The following is a 15,599-nucleotide window of genomic DNA, read 5'->3' on the forward strand; positions in this document are numbered from 1 at the left end:
ATAGGGGCACTGCCTCTGTCAAAATGTCATACCATGTTTACACCATCCGTCCATTGTTGGGACTGGGATCCTTCAGACTTCTCAATTAATGTAGGGAATAACGTTTCCACCTAAACTGATCTTACAAAGGTATCAGAGCAGTTCTTGAGGTCAGGGTCTGATTATTTGTCCACCACCCAACTTCATTCATCAGACGATTACCCATTCTCTTCATGCTTTATAAGATTGTTCAAGATCAGGATAGAGCTGTTTTTCACTTGTATCTATTGTACCCCAGCATCACACTGTCACAATTTAGATGCCACCCTATTACGCATGCAAATTTCTGTGTCACTTTTTTTTGTGTATTGGGGGTTGGGAAAGGCAGGTCAATCATTTCTAATATAAAGAGACTTGCCCTCAGTAATATCAAATATCTTCAAATTAACCACAGGAATGGTTTATTTCCTAAAAGCAATTAGACTCCAACTGACTCCAAGTAATTGGCTTCTGCGATCTTAAAAGTGAAAGTGCCATCGAGCCTGCTTTTAATGAATAGTGTAGGTGCTCGGGAATTTGACTGATGAAACTGCTCTGGAAGATTCAAGGTGTCTCGAGTGAGCATTGTTTCAGGAAATTATCAGGAATGACTGAAGCCTGTGACACTTTTCTCTATGGAAGAGAAGTCTGAGGGGTGACCTGTTAGAGATCTTTAGTCCGATCAGGTAGATGTATAAGGGATGTTTTTGCTATTCATGAAGACCAGATGAGGATGTGTGGGTAAGGTAGCCACAAATACAATACATTGCTCTTCCATTCAAGAAGATACTAACTGGTCTGGTTGTCGTCGCAACTTCACTTTCCTGCCTGGCTTGACTCCCTTTTCTATTAAAAATCTAACAAACCCAACTTTGAATAACTTGAATGAGCTCACTTCCAATGCTCTCTGCGGAACAGAACTCCACAGACCAACGACCCTCTAAAAGAAATATTTCCCCCCTTTTCCCTGTTCTCTGTTCTATTGGGCAGACCTAGGTTCTACTTTCAGGGACACAGGATAAGTCATTTCCAAGTTTCACTGTTTTTCCTTCTGCCCCTACCTCTCATAGGTTGCCACCTCTTCCCCCCTGCTCACAGAGAGGCTGTGACAATTTTCAAGCTCCAAAATACAATGAGAGTGGAAAAATGTTTGGGAAGTACTGATGCATAAGTGACAAGTTCACTTTGTCTCACTTTACACTCTTCTGCCAATTTTTTGCCCACTCTACTTATCTATGTCTTCATCTTCTGTCAATAAGTTACTTTCTTAGTGTCATCATCAGCAAATATAACTGCCGTATAATTGATCCCCCCTTCCAGGTTATTGATACGGATTGCAAATACTGAGGCCCCAGCACTGTAGAATCCCTGTAGCGGTCCATGTGTTATGCCTTTCCAGCACATTTATCCCTTCTCTCTGTATAGCATTACCGAACCAACCCTTGATAAATGCTGATCAATTGTTTCTTATATCTTGAGCTTTTATTTTGCGCAGTAACCTTTGATGTGACATCTTATCAAGAGCCTTTTGAGAATACAGCTACAGCACATCCATAGGATTCCTCTTAACCATCTGCCTTCCTCAAAAAACACCAAAAAATTAAACACAATTTCCCTTTCACAAAAAAAAGAACTGCAAATGTTGTAAATCAGGAACAAAAACAAAATTGCTGGAAAAGCTCAGCAGGTCTGGCAGATTCTGTGGAGGAGAAAACAGAGTTAACGTTTCGGGTCTGGTGACCCTTCCTCAGAACTGATGGTGGCTGGGAAAACGTCAGTTTATATGCAGAAAACAGGGAGATGGGTGGGGTAGGGAGTAAATGCATCACCTTGCTTCCTGGCCAATATCTCTGACTCCGGCTTGCTGTAGTGTTCCAGTGAAGCCCAGTGCAAGCTGGAGAAACAACACCTCATTTTCCGCCTGGGGACCCTACAGTCCTCCAGACTCAATATTGAGTTCAATAATTTTAGGGCCTAAACTCTCCCATATCCCAGACCCCCACCCCACACACCAGGCCTTGTTACTATGTTACCCTGTTGTTAGTCACTAACAGTCCCCTTTAACAACTATTCACCCTCCCAGCCTGATCGTTAGCAACTCCTTTGTCTGTCCAACTATCGTTCTCTCTCTCTCTCTCTGGGCTCTATCCTATCGTTTACTCCGTACCCCACCCACCTCCCTATTTTCTGCAAATAAACTGATGTTTTCCCAGCCACCATCAGTTCTGAGGAAGGGTCACCGGACCTGAAACGTTAACTCTGTTTTCTCCTCCACAGAAGCTGCCAGACCTGCTGAGCTTTTTCAGCAACTTTGTTTTTATTTCTTTTCACAAAACTAAGTTGATTCTACCTGATCACTTTACAATTTTCAAAATATCCTGCTCTAATCTCAGGAATAATAGGTTACCACATTTTCCAAGTCAGATGTTAGATTGACTAGCATAATATTTTCTGCCTCCTTTCTTGAATAGATGTATTTCATTAGCTATTTTCCAATCTGTGGGACTCTTCAAGAATCAGAGGAATTTGAAAGATTGTAATGCATCTACTCTCTCTGCTGCCATTGCTTCTACTTCCCTGTTGATGCATGTCCTCTGTTCCTGGAGACTTAACTTTAGGTTAAAAAGGTTTTCCCAGCGCCTTTCTTCTGGGAATGGTGATTATTTTCATTTCCCCTCTCCCCCTCACCACTTGTCTTTGGGAAGTTACCTAAATGAAATGAAGACAAGCATAAAATACTTATTCAACACCTTCACTGTTCCCTGGCTATCCATTACTATCCCCTAGGCTCTCTCTCCAGATTAATGTTAATTAATCTTTTTCTATTTAAACACTATCTGTTCCTTATATTTTGAGCTCATTATTAGTTCTCTCATGTTGTACTTACTATTTTTTGGTCTTTCTTCGTTGGTCCTTAAATTCCATCTAATCCTGTGATTTAGTATTAACCTTTGCAGAATTAGGCTTATAATTTGCATGTAAATAGGCCTTCCCATTTTTCAATGAATGAATGCATGTTGAAAATGACACTCGCATTAGAAATTATCATGATTTTTTTAGCTGAGAAAATCATGTTTAAGGTTATTCTCATCTTGGGAGTATAGCCCAGCAGGTAATATGGATGTGTTGTCAAGAAGAAAAATGGCCATTTAAGGTACACGCACACAGAACAGAGTGTCAAACAGAAATTTTCCATATTTCAAACAGCAAGCATCCACGCCATCACTTAAATGCCATTTTTTATATTCTTCATATTTTGGAAAGATTTTTTGAAACCTCAAAGGTCAACTCCTTGACAGTGGTTCCAACATGGAATTCAGACAAATCTTTCTCAAGAGTACTAAGAAAGTGGATCTCCCTACCACAGGCAGACGTTGAAATGAATAAAGTGGATGCATTTTAGGGGAAGCTGATGCGCTAACTTAAAGTGCTGAGGAGGAGGCTAATGTTCAGCATGAACATGAAATGGGCTGAATGGCCTACTACTGTGCTGTAAATTCAGTGCAATTCTGTGAAATGTACTTAATTTCCCCACTCAAAAAAAAGAACAAGATGAATTAAGCAAATCCAAGCTGCAATGGAAGTTTCACTATTTTATGAGAGCTGGAATTAATCTATGTGTCCCCAAGCCAACACTCACACACACATCATCGATGTAGTTCTTATTATCACTTCTCATTTTGGCAGCTTTTATTACAACTGAAATAAATTGTGCCTAATTAAACTTTATGGCTGAAAGATGGGCACCAAATTTATAGCTGTGTCTCTCTAAATGATTATGTGTGGCAGTAATGGACTGGGAGAGAAGAATGATTCGACATTGAGATTGTTTAGAGAGCTGAATTTCTTTTTTTTAATGGTAATTTAAAGTGATGTTATACCTCCTGCTCTCACAAATGAGCTAGTTTAGAGCACATTCCACAATGAACCTTGTTCCTCTCAGTATCTGATGGGTCTTATGTGCTGTTTTAGGGCTGTGATGTTTTTTAAGTACATATGATTTTGAAAGATAACACAAATCTGTACATACGTGTGACATGAAATATTGCTTAACCTGACAGCATGGACCTTGAGGGATTCATGTTCATCCAGCAATATCATTCCAAGGTTTTTGATGACTCTGCAATCACAATAACTGCATCCAATTTGAATGATAACCTTGATCATAAACCTAACTCTATCCCAATCTAATCTTAATCATAACCTTAACTTTATCCTAACCCTAAACTGAACCTTGAAGTGAACCTCATGCTAACATTCAAACCAAAACTCAACCCTAATCGAATCCTTCTCCTAAACTTAATTTGAACTAAAACTTTAACCCTAATCCTGATGCTAATCCTTATCCTGATTTTGAACTTTAACCTTAATTGGACGTGAGCTACGACACTGTTGAAATTTGCAGATGCCTCTTTTCACTAATCGAATCTACACTGAATGTGACAGGATAAAAGGTTCTGTTCTCAAAAAGCAATTGCGTAAAATAAAATTGAGTAAGCTAAGATCTGAGGGTGTAAAACAGCCCAGAATTTGCTACTGATCAACATTTACAATCAAACGGTTGCAAAATCTGACAGTGGCTTGATGGATATCACTTTGTTGGGGGGAGGGTTAGCAGATTTCCATCCTAAAAGGGCATGAGTGAACCAGGAGCATTTAAGTGACAATTAATAATAATTTCATGGTCAGCATTACTTAGATCGGTTTCACTTCCATAATTATTAATTCATTGAAAATAATTTTCACCGTTGCTTCCTGAGATTTTACCCAGGGCATTAGCATTGTCTGTGGATTACTAGTCCAGTGAAAGTATTGTTACCCATTTCTTCCTTACTTAAATTAAACATTCATATAGAGCTTTTATTCCTACGGAGTCACAGAGTTTTACCACTTAGAAAGAGGATCCTCAGCCTATTGAGTCTGCAAAGATCAAAAGCAACTCTCTCACTAGTCTGTGGGCATTTGACCCATAGCCTTGTATGCCTTGACATCACAAGTGCACATGGAAACACTTCAGCAATGTTATAAGGGTTTCTGCCTCTCCCACCCTGATAGGCAGCGAGTAACGTATGTCCTCCCATGCCTTCTAAACCTTCTGCTCCTAACTTTAAAACTATGTCCCCTGGTCAGCGATCCTTCCACCAAGGAGAAAGGTTTCTCCCCGTGAACGCTGTCTACGCCCCTCATCATTTTATACATCACAGTCATAGCGCACCTCATGCTTCTCTGCTCTAAGGAAAACAAGCCTGGTTTGGCTCTTCTCTTCATGACTAAACTGTCCAGCTCAGGCAACATCCTGGCAAACCTCCTCTGCACCCTCTCCAATGCAATCACATCCCTCTTTTAAGGTGGATTCCAGAACTGTACACAATATTCTAGCTGTGGTCTACCCATCATGTTATACAGTTCCAGCATCAACTCCCTGCTTTTAAACTCTATGGCTCAGCTAGTCAAGAAAATTATCCCACATGCCTTCTTAACCACTTTATCTGGCTGTCCTGCCACCTTAAGGAACTGATGGGTGTGCATACCAGGTCCCCAATCCTTGGTGCTTCTCAGGATACTACTGTTCATCATGTATTCTTTAGCCTTTTTTGACCTGCCTGAATGCTTCACCTCACACATATCCAGATTGAATTCTATTTGCCATCTGATCAGCCCATCGATATCCTCCTGTGTGAGGTTGTAGACCTGCTTGCCGAGCCAGTGGGTTTGGTTGCAGACGTTTTGTCATCCTGCAAGGTAACATCATCAGTGCGTCGATATTGTGTCCCGTTTATTATTTACATGTCTTGTTTTGCTGGAATGGTTGGCGTTACTTTTGGTCCTGTTTTTCAGTGGTTTGTATATCAAGTCTAATTCAATCTGTGTGTTAATAAAATGTGGGGCTGGATGAACACAGCAGGCCAAGCAGCATCTCAGGAGCGCAAAAGCTGACGTTTCGGGCCTAGACCCTTCATCAGAGAGGGGGATGGGGAGAGGGAACTGGAATAAATAGGGAGAGAGGGAGAGGCGGACCGAAGATGGGGAGTAAAGAAGATAGGTGGAGAGGAGAGTATAGGTGGGGAGGTAGGGAGGGGATAGGTCAGTCCAGGGAAGACGGACAGGTCAAGGAGGTGGGATGAGGTTAGTAGGTAGATGGGGGTGCGGCTTGGGGTGGGAGGAAGGGATGGGTGAGAGGAAGAACCGATTAGGGAGGCAGAGACAGGTTGGACTGGTTTTGGGATGCAGTGGGTGGGGGGGGGAAGAGCTGGGCTGGTTGTGTGGTGCAGTGGGGGGAGGGGACGAACTGGGCTGGTTTAGGGATGCAGTAGGGGAAGTGGAGATTTTGAAACTGGTGAAGTCCACATTGATACCATTAGGCTGCAGGGTTCCCAGGCGGAATATGAGTTGCTGTTCCTGCAACCTTCAGGTGGCATCATTGTTGCACTGCAGGAGGCCCATGATGGACATGTCATCTAAAGAATGGGAGGGGGAGTGGAAATGGTTTGCCACTGGGAGGTGCAGTTGTTTGTTGCGAACTGAGCAGAGGTGTTCTGCAAAGCGGTCTCCAAGCCTCCGCTTGGTTTCCCCAATGTAGAGGAAGCCACACCGGGTACAGTGGATGCAGTATACCACATTGGCAGATGTGCAGGTGAACCTCTGCTTAATGTGGAATGTCATCTTGGGGCCTGGGATAGGGGTGAGGGGGGAGGTGTGGGGGCAAGTGTAGCATTTCCTGCGGTTGCAGGGGAAGGTGCTGGATGTGGTGGGGTTGGAGGGCAGTGTGGAGCGAACAAGGGAGTCACGGAGAGAGTGGTCTCTCCGGAAAGCAGACAGGGGTGGGGATGGAAAAATGTCTTGGGTGGTGGGGTCGGATTGTAAATGGCGGAAGTGTCAGAGGATGATGTGTTGTACCCGGAGGTTGGTAGGGTGGTGTGTGAGAACGAGGGGGATCCTCTTAGGGCGGTTGTGGCGGGGGCGGGGTGTGAGGGATGTGTTGCGGGAAATACGGGAGACGCGGTGAAGGGCATTCTCAATCACTGTGGGGGGAAAGTTGCGGTCCTTGAAGAACTTGGACATCTGGGATGTGCGGGAGTGGAATGTCTTATCGTGGGAGCAGATGCGGTGGAGGCGGAGGAATTGGGAATAGGGGATGGAATTTTTGCAGGAGGGTGGGTGGGAGGAGGTGTATTCTAGGTAGCTGTGGGAGTCGGTGGGCTTGAAATGGACATCAGTTACAAGTTGGTTGCCTGAGATGGAGACTGAGAGATCCAGGAAGGTGAGGGATGTGCTGGAGATGGCCCAGGTGAACTGAAGGTTGGAGTGGAAGGTGTTGGTGAAGTAGATGAACTGTTCGAGCTCCTCTGGGGAGCAACAGGCGGCGCTGATACAGTCATCAATGTACCGGAGGAAGAGGTGGGGTTTGGGGCCTGTGTAGGTGCGGAAGAGGGACTGTTCCACGTAACCTACAAAGAGGCAGGCATAGCTGGGGCCCATGCGGGTGCCCATGGCCACCCCCTTAGTCTGTAGGAAGTGGGAGGACTTCCTACAGACTAAGGGGGTGGCCATGGGCACCCGCGTGGGCCCCAGCTATGCCTGCCTCTTTGTAGGTTACGTGGAACAGTCCCTCTTCCGCACCTACACAGGCCCCAAACCCCACCTCTTCCTCCGGTACATTGATGACTGTATCAGCGTCGCCTCTTGCTCCCCAGAGGAGCTCGAACAGTTCATCTACTTCACCAACACCTTCCACCCCAACCTTCAGTTCACCTGGGCCATCTCCAGCACATCCCTCACCTTCCTTGACCTCTCAGTCTCCATCTCAGGCAACCAGCTTGTAACTGATGTCCATTTCAAGCCCACCGACTCCCACAGCTACCTAGAATACACCTCCTCCCACCCACCCTCCTGCAAAAATTCCATCCCCTATTCCCAATTCCTCCGCCTCCGCCGCATCTGCTCCCACGACAAGACATTCCACTCCCGCACATCCCAGATGTCCTCGTTTTTCAAGGACCGCAACTTTCCCCCCATAGTGATCGAGAACGCCCTTCACCGCGTCTCCCGTATTTCCCGCAACACATCCCTCACACCCCGCCCCCGCCACAACCGCCCAAAGAGGATCCCCCTCGTTCTCACACACCACCCTACCAACCTCCGGATACAACACATCATCCTCTGACACTTCCGCCATTTACAATCCGACCCCACCACCCAAGACTTTTTTCCATCCCCACCCCTGTCTGCTTTCCGGAGAGACCACTCTCTCCGTGGCTCCCTTGTTCGCTCCACACTGCCCTCCAACCCCACCACACCCGGCACCTTCCCCTGCAACCGCAGGAAATGCTACACTTGCCCCCACACCTCCTCCCTCACCCCTATCCCAGGCCCCAAGATGACATTCCACATTAAGCAGAGGTTCACCTGCACATCTGCCAATGTGGTATACTGCATCCACTGTACCCGGTGTGGCTTCCTCTACATTGGGGAAACCAAGCGGAGGCTTGGAGACCGCTTTGCAGAACACCTCTGCTCAGTTCGCAACAAACAACTGCACCTCCCAGTGGCAAACCATTTCCACTCCCCCTCCCATTCTTTAGATGACATGTCCATCATGGGCCTCCTGCACTGCCACAATGATGCCACCCGAAGGTTCAGGAACAGCAACTCATATTCCGCCTGGGAACCCTGCAGCCTAATGGCATCAATATGGACTTCACCAGTTTCAAAATCTCCCCTTCCCGCACCGCATCCCAAAACCAGCGCAGTTCGTCCCCTCCCCCCACTGCACCACACAACCAGCCCAGCTCTCCCCCTCCATCCACTGCATCCCAAAACCAGTCCAACCTGTCTCTGCCTCCCTAACCTGTTCTTCCTCTCACCCATCCCTTCGTCCCACCCCAAGCCGCATCCCCATCTACCTACTAACCTCATCCCACCTCCTTGACCTGTCCGTCTTCCCTGGACTGACCTATCCCCTCCCTACCTCCCCACCTATACTCTCTCCACCTATCTTCTTTTCTCTCCATCTTCGGTCCGCCTCCCCCTCTCTCCCTATTTATTCCAGAACCCTCACCCCATCCCCCTCTCTGATGAAGGGTCTAGGCCCGAAACATCAGCTTTTGTGCTCCTGAGATGCTGCTTGGCCTGCTGTGTTCATCCAGCCTCACATTTTATTCTCTTGGAATTCTCCAGCATCTGCAGTTCCCATTATCTCTCAATGTGTGTGTTGATGGAGTTCCGGTTGGAATGCCAGGCCTCCAGGAATTCCCTGGCACGTCTCCGTTTGGCTGTTGCTGTTACGGATGTGCTGTTCCAATCGGAGTTGTGTCCTTCTTTGTCCGTGTGTATTGAGACCGGTGAGAATTCGTTGTGTTTCTTGGTGGCTAATTGGTGTCCCTGTATCCTTATTGTCAGTTTTCTTCCAGTGGTCTATGTAATGTTTTTCACACTTCTTGCATAGTATTTTGGATATTATGTTCGTTTTAATGGTTGTGGGTATGGGATCCTTTATGTTCATCAGTAGCTGTTGCAGGGTGGTCGTTGGTTTGTGGGCTACCCTGATACCTCTGAGTCTGAGTAGTTCTGGCGTCATCTCTGATATGTCTCTGATGTACGGTAGGGTGATGAGTGTGTCTGGCAGTGTTGTGTCTTCTTGCTGCAGTCGGTCGTGGAGGTAACAGCAGATTGTGCCTTTCAGGTATGCATTTCTTTTAAAAACTCTGTATAAGTGTTCCTGTTCTGTTTTGTGCATTCCTGGATTAATGCAGTATGTTGTGGCCCATGTGACTAATATCCTGATGCAGCTCTGTTTATGAGTGTTAGGGTGGTCATTGGTCTCACTACGCACGGACAAAGAAGGACACAAATTGGACTGGGACAACACATCTATAATCACATGAGCCAAACAGAGACATGCCAGGGAATTCCTGGAGGCCTGGCATTCCAACCAGAACTCCATCAACAAACCTATTAAACTGGACCTCAATATACAAACCGCTGAAAAACAGAACTAGAAGTGATGCAACCACCCCAGCAAACTGAGGCATATAAATAACAAGTGGGACAGAACACTGACGCTTCGCCAGAGGCGCACTGACAGTGTCACCTCAGGGGGTGACAAAATGTCTCCGACCAAACCACCGGCTCAGTGAGCAAGTCTACAACCTCACCCACAACTGCAGCTACAAATCTTCTCAAAATCTTTATATATCCTCCTGTAATCTAAACACAGAACATAGAAAAGTACAGCACAGTACAGGCCCTTCGGCCCACAATGTTGTGCTGTGGAATAATCCTAATCCAAAACTAAAATAACCTAACCTACATTCCCCTCAATTCACTGCTGTCCACATGCATGTCCAGCAGTCGCTTAAATGTCACTAATGACTCTGCTTCCACGACGTCCACTGGCAAACTATTCCATGTGCTCACACCTCTCTGGGTGAAGAACCTCCCTCTGACGTCTCCTCTACACCTTCCTCCTAACACCTTAAAACTATGACCCCTCGTGGCAGTCAATCCTGCCCTGGGGAAAAGTCTCTGGATACGAAGTTATCCACCCCAGGGTTTACCATCCCACCAATTTCCATATCATCTGTAAACTTACTGATCAACCGTCTACATTTAAGGCTAAATGATTTACAGCAAGAGCCCCAAAACTGATCCCTGCATAACCATACTGTAACCAGGCTTCCAATCATAAAAACACCCCTCAGCCATTATCATCTACTTCCTACCACTCAGCCAATTCTGTGTCCAATTTGCCAAATTTCATTGGATTACATTGCCTCTTACCTTTGCTATCAGTGCCTTATGTGGGACCCTATCAATAGCCCTTGAAGTCAAAAATATTTCCGTTATCTGCATAAAGGAGCAGGAAAGCTGACATTTTGGTTCTGGTCCTTTCTTCAGAAGAATGGCCCAGAAGGACGGTCCACACCCGAAACATCAGCTTTCCTGACCCTCTGATGCTGTTTGGCCTGCCGTGTTCATCCAGCTCTACACCTTGTTATCTCAGATCCTCCAGCATTGGCAGTTCCTACTCTCTCTCTCTCTCCCTTATCTGCACACCTGGTTACCTGTTCCAAAAATTCAATGAAGTTGGTCAGAGTTGATTAATCCCAGCCTCTTCAGCTACAGATTAATTCTGACCCCCCCAGAATTGTTTTGGTTGTTTCCCCAAAGCTGAGGTTAGAATGACTGGCCTATAGTTTTCTGCTTTATCACTTGCTCCCTTCTTGATGAATGATACCACATTGTCTATCCTCCAGTCTTCTGGCATCTCTCTTTTGGCTAGAAATATACTCCTGGATACAATTGGAAACAAATGGATGCATTACCCTGATGATTTATTGACTTTTATGCCTGCCAGATTACTCAAACTCCTCTCTTTCTGTGCTAATTTCTTCAGTGATATGACAGGCCTTCTTCCTGATTTTGGTACCAACATTGTCCTACACAAAGTATTTATTTCGAACCCCACCTATGTCCTTCAGCTCCCACAGAACTCCATTGTGGTCCTCAAGGAACACTACTTAGCCTTTTATGTTTAATGTATGTTGCAAAATAACTTAGGACTTTCCTATATTTTACTAGCCTTTATCCTTTCATGCCTCATTTTTGCTCTCCTGGTTTCCTGTTTAAGTTCCCCTTGCACATTACGTACCCCTCCGGGTATCTGCTGCCTGGGACCCACGATATCTGCCATAAACATCCCTTTTCCTCTTTATCCAATTCTTTATGTCCCCCACTCTCCAGAGTTTATGGGAATTTTTGGTCCCACTGCTTTGTCTTCATTTGAACATGTTGGCCCTGTACTCTCCTTACTCCCAGTTTGAATATGTTCGACTACTGCACTGTCATAGATTTATCTAAGTATATCTGCTCCCAGCCCACTCTGGCCAAATATTCTCTAATCTTATTAAAATCAGCCTCACACCAATCTGCAACTCTGACTTTATGCCCATTCTTTCTCCATTTCCATACCAATCCCCACACTTGACCTAAAATTAAGTCCAGGACTGCCTGGCTCCCATGCAGGGCTTTCTCCATACTGCTTTAGAAGGATGGGATGCATCCTTTTGGGACAGAGTTCCTCATTTCCTCTCACCCTCACATGAAATGCTTCTTGACATCGTTCCTGATCAACTTGTCTCTGATTTTAAGCTTCTACCTCCTTGTTCTGAACTCTGCCCTTGAGAGAAAATAGTTTCTCTGTGTTTACACACTTTAAACACCTCTATTCGATCACCAATTCAGGTTTTAAACTTAGGGGAATACAAACCAACTGACTTCATTGCAACACATGATCTCCATTGCAGTCTCCCAGTGTAATATATCCTTCATGTGGTTCTATCCCCAAAAGGTGCACCGTATTTAGACAAAATATAACAAATTAAAGGAAGAGGGGTGAGGAAGTTGAAGCAGGTGGCTTTTATGGAGGGTCAATTCCACCGTTGGCGGCACAGGCGGAACTGGTGGTGCCAGGGAAGGTGGAGAGATAGAGGACTGGGGCGTTCAATGGATTACAAGAGGGTGCTGGGATAAAGAGGGCACAAGAATAATCATTTTGAATTGGGGAAGAAAATTGGTGCCATTGGATGCAATATCAACAACACATAGCTCATTATGGCTTTAAAATGATGAGTCATGCCATGATTTTTTTTAGAAATACAGCCCTGTAGACATTTCCATAGTTATAATTTGTAGATTAAAGTGGTATATGCGATTAAAATGCTTGAACAAGAGATACTGTCATTAGCTGATTAATTAACATCTTTTTACTGGAGTACGACAATTCACAATAATTGTTGCAGTGACAGCGAACACTAATAAGAAGATCAAATTGGAACAATTGTCTCTGTAATTAAGCACCTCATCTTCAAAAGTTAACATGGATTACTGTGGGTGGTATACTGGGGAGAACTGTGGAAATAATCACTTGGTAGTTTATCCTACCAATCTCAGCATCTTAACATGCTGCCCTGATTTGACTTGATGTATAATGGGAAAAGGAGAGCAGATTTGGTTCCACACAGAAGAAGTACTATGATTTAGTAGGAATGAGAGATTCAGGATAGTTGTTTGAATTACTAATTATAGAGAGGACGAAGTAGTTAAGCACACATCAATACATTTCTTGTGCAGTGCAGAATAAGCATCCGATTAGTTGTATACACCTGCTGCATTGGATGTGTAACCTCCATAATCAGGTCAGAAGTGGGGATTTTCGCTGATGATTGTACAATTTTCAGCACAATTCGCAACTCCTCAGTTCCTGAAGCAGTCCATGTTTAAATGGCACACAGTCTGGACAAGTGGAAAGTAACACTCGTGCCATACAAATGCCAAGCAATGATAATCTCCAGTCAGTGAAAATCTAACCACCACACCTTAAATTCAATGGTAGTACCATCACGGAATACACCACTATCAACATCCTTAGGGTACTGTTGACCAGAGGCTCAGTTGGTCTTGCCACAGGGTACAAGAACAGATCTGAGGTTGGAAATACTGCAAGTGAGTAACTCACCGACCAGAGTCTGTCCGTTATCCACAAGGCACAAGTCAGGAGTGTGATGGAATACTCTTCACTTGCCTGGATGCGAGCAGTTCCAATAACACTCAAGAAGCTCAATGCCACCCAGGACAAAGCAGCCCATTTGATTGGCACTATATCCGGGAGCATTCACTCCTTTCACCACTAATGCTCAGTAACAGCAGTGTGCACTATCTATAAGATGCACTGCAGAAATTCACTAACGCACTTTAGACCGTACCTCCCAAAGCCATGACCACTTCCACTAAGAAGGACAAGGGCAGCAGACATTGGGAACATCACCACCTTCAAGTTCCCCTCCAAGCCACTCGCCATCCTGATTTGGAATTAGTTTCACTGGTCTAAATCCTGATGGCATTGTGGGTCAACCCACAGCAGGTGGACTGCAGTGGCTCAAGAAAGCAGCTCATTGCCACTTTCTCAAGGGCAACTCGGGACAGGCAATAAATGCTGGGCCCAACCAGTGACACCCACATTCCATGAGTGAATAAAGAAAACCCATGCCCCAGAGTCCAGTAACAGACACCAGTATTCATAAGCAGACACTCTTTTGAAACTTAATCCTCCTGTTCCTGACCTCTCGCAAACACCATCCCCTTATTCCGAACTCTTCCATCAAACCCCATCCCCCATTCTTGAACTGTGCCAAACCCTGCTCCCAAACTCTCCCAAGCCCCATCCCTCTGTCCCCCAAACTCTCCCAAATTCCATTCCCAAACTCCGTCCCCCTGTTCCTGACCTCTCCAAAACCCCATTTCCTGAACTCTCCCAAACCCTATTCCCTCTCTTCCTGAACTCACCCAAATTTCATCCTCCTCTGCCTGAACTCTCCCAAACACCGTCCCCCGATCCCAAAATCTCCAAAACTCCATTCCCCCTCTTCCCAAACACTTCTACAATCCCTATCCTCTATTCCCAAACTCTCCTAAACTCCATACTCCTCCTCCTGAACTCTCCCAAAATGTGGCCCATTCCCAAACCTCATTCTCCCTCTTCCCGTACTCTCCCAAGCACCATCCCCTATTCCCACTCTCTCCTGAACCTCGCCCCCAATTTCCAAACTCTCCCAAATCCCATCCCCTGTCACCGAACTCTCCTAAACCCTTTCCTCTATCCCCAAATTCTCCCAAATCCCATTTCCATTCCCAAACTCTCCCAAAACCCCTCCCCCTCTTCCTGAACTCTCCCAAACCCCATCCGCCTATTCCCGAAGTGACCCAAACCCTATGTCCCCAATTCCCAAACTCTCCCAAACCCATCCCCCATTCCTGAAACTTCCATTAAAACACATCCTCCCACTGGTTCAATTCTTGTTTCAAAATCCATTTATTTAAGTTCTCTAATTATCCTTTTTGTACTCATTTCTCTCATTTTCCAATTTTCCCCAAGTATCCTGCGTTTGATAACACATATACAGCCCAGTACTTTTTCCTTCTTGTTTCATGTTCTTCCTTTAAAACACTGGTCTGGTTTAAATACTAGTTTGGACCAAATTTAAACTCAGATATGACCTATCAGACATTGTCTCATCAATTAGTCACAATGAGAAATCAGCAGCGGTCATGAGTAGGGATGATTTGAATTTACAGAAAAAAAAGGGAGGCATCATGTGACCTCGTGAAAAGCAAAGGGATGAATCCGAACACAGAGAACATCAGCAAATGATGTAAAGCATACTCGCACACATTATCAGATTTGTTCGCTGCAGTAGATCAGTCATTTTTCAAAGCCTTTAGCCGTTTAGCCGCTGATTAACTGAGAGGAGTATCAGTGAGCAAGACATCCATCTCCCATTAGTTTTCCTCTGATCTGCGAAGCATTAATTAAGGGACCTTGGCAGCACCAGCAGTGAACTTTCAAAGTATCACAGTGGCATTGCTGATTGAGCAGACTGAATCTAGCCAACCCTCTTTGGACAAATGCTGCTCCCCGCTGGCCCCATGACTAATGATGTGATGAAAGAGAAAGGAGAGGCCAGCAGCTGAGTTGAACTGAGAGTTCCTAGACAGGGAATAATTAAGATACTCTTGTAAGTATG

Source organism: Stegostoma tigrinum, chromosome 40, assembly GCF_030684315.1.
Source record: "Stegostoma tigrinum isolate sSteTig4 chromosome 40, sSteTig4.hap1, whole genome shotgun sequence".
Lineage (NCBI taxonomy): Eukaryota > Metazoa > Chordata > Chondrichthyes > Orectolobiformes > Stegostomatidae > Stegostoma > Stegostoma tigrinum.